The 922-nt window shown below is 66.2% G+C and overlaps 1 protein-coding gene across 1 annotated transcript in view; it reads left to right on the top strand.

Annotated features, from left to right (window-relative positions):
- Positions 1-922, top strand: part of DGKD (diacylglycerol kinase, delta 130kDa) — a 57369-nt gene that overhangs the window by 40041 nt on the left and 16406 nt on the right. The window lies entirely within an intron of this gene.

Below are 922 nucleotides of genomic sequence, written 5' to 3'. Positions count from 1 at the left end.
GGTCAGCGGCCGGCCGCCCCTCGGCCTCCAGCGTCTGCTCCACGTGCCGCCTGCGCCAGGCCCTTCCCTGGCGCCCCTTCACTAGGTGGGGCCGGCCGTGGAGCCCCCCTTTATGGAGATTCCTCTCCCACATGCCCCTTTCTTATTTTCTCCCCATTTCTGTGGTGGTGAAGACCTGGGGTGCAGGCTTAAGCGATGGTCTTTTCTGGGGTTCCGGTGTGTTCAAGAGAAGGAATAATGATCAGTCACCGGGCATTATCGGTGGCCAGAGGGTCCCCCCACCCCCCCATTTTGTGGTGATTTCCTCTCTGCGACATGCCATCCTGAGGCTGCCAAAGCTTCCTTTTGACACGAAGCTTTCGGTCTCTCTATTCCCCTGCAGATGGGGGGGTCCTGTACCTGGGGGAGGCGGCTGCACATTCTCCCCAAGGGAGCAGAGGGTTCATCGCCGTCACTCTGGGACTCTGGTCACTGGCCGCCGTGGGCCCCAGCTCTTGTGCCCCCTCCGTCCCCCCCGAAGCCCTTCCCTGGGCTGTTCTGGGCTGGACCCTCTTTCCATGGACCCGTGGACGAGGGCAGTGTCCAGAGCTTTGTGCTCGCCCAGCCCTGAGCGGACGTGCCCCAGGGGCCCTGGCTGGACGCAGAGGGCAGATGCGGCTGGCCGCGTGGCCTGGGCCGCCTGCGAGGCGTTTGTGGACCGTGTCCCCCCCGGGGCAGGGGCGCACTTTGTTCTTGCTGCTTCCTCCCTTCCCTTACCTATCCCGGGGGGGGGCCAGGGATGGAGCCCAGGGGCGCCCTGCGGCCCAGCCAAGGGGTCTGGCTCCTGCAGCGGAGGTGAGGCCGGTGGGGGCTCGCCAGGCAGGGCAGCGGCAGGGCTCTGCTGGCTAGGCCGGACACCACGCAAGCCTCTAACCAGCAGTGG

The sequence above is a fragment of the Condylura cristata genome, unplaced genomic scaffold (genome assembly GCF_000260355.1).
Source record: "Condylura cristata isolate star-nosed mole 26May11 unplaced genomic scaffold, ConCri1.0 scaffold00002, whole genome shotgun sequence".
Taxonomy (NCBI): Eukaryota; Metazoa; Chordata; class Mammalia; order Eulipotyphla; family Talpidae; genus Condylura; species Condylura cristata.
This window is presented reverse-complemented; position numbering and strand designations above follow the sequence as displayed.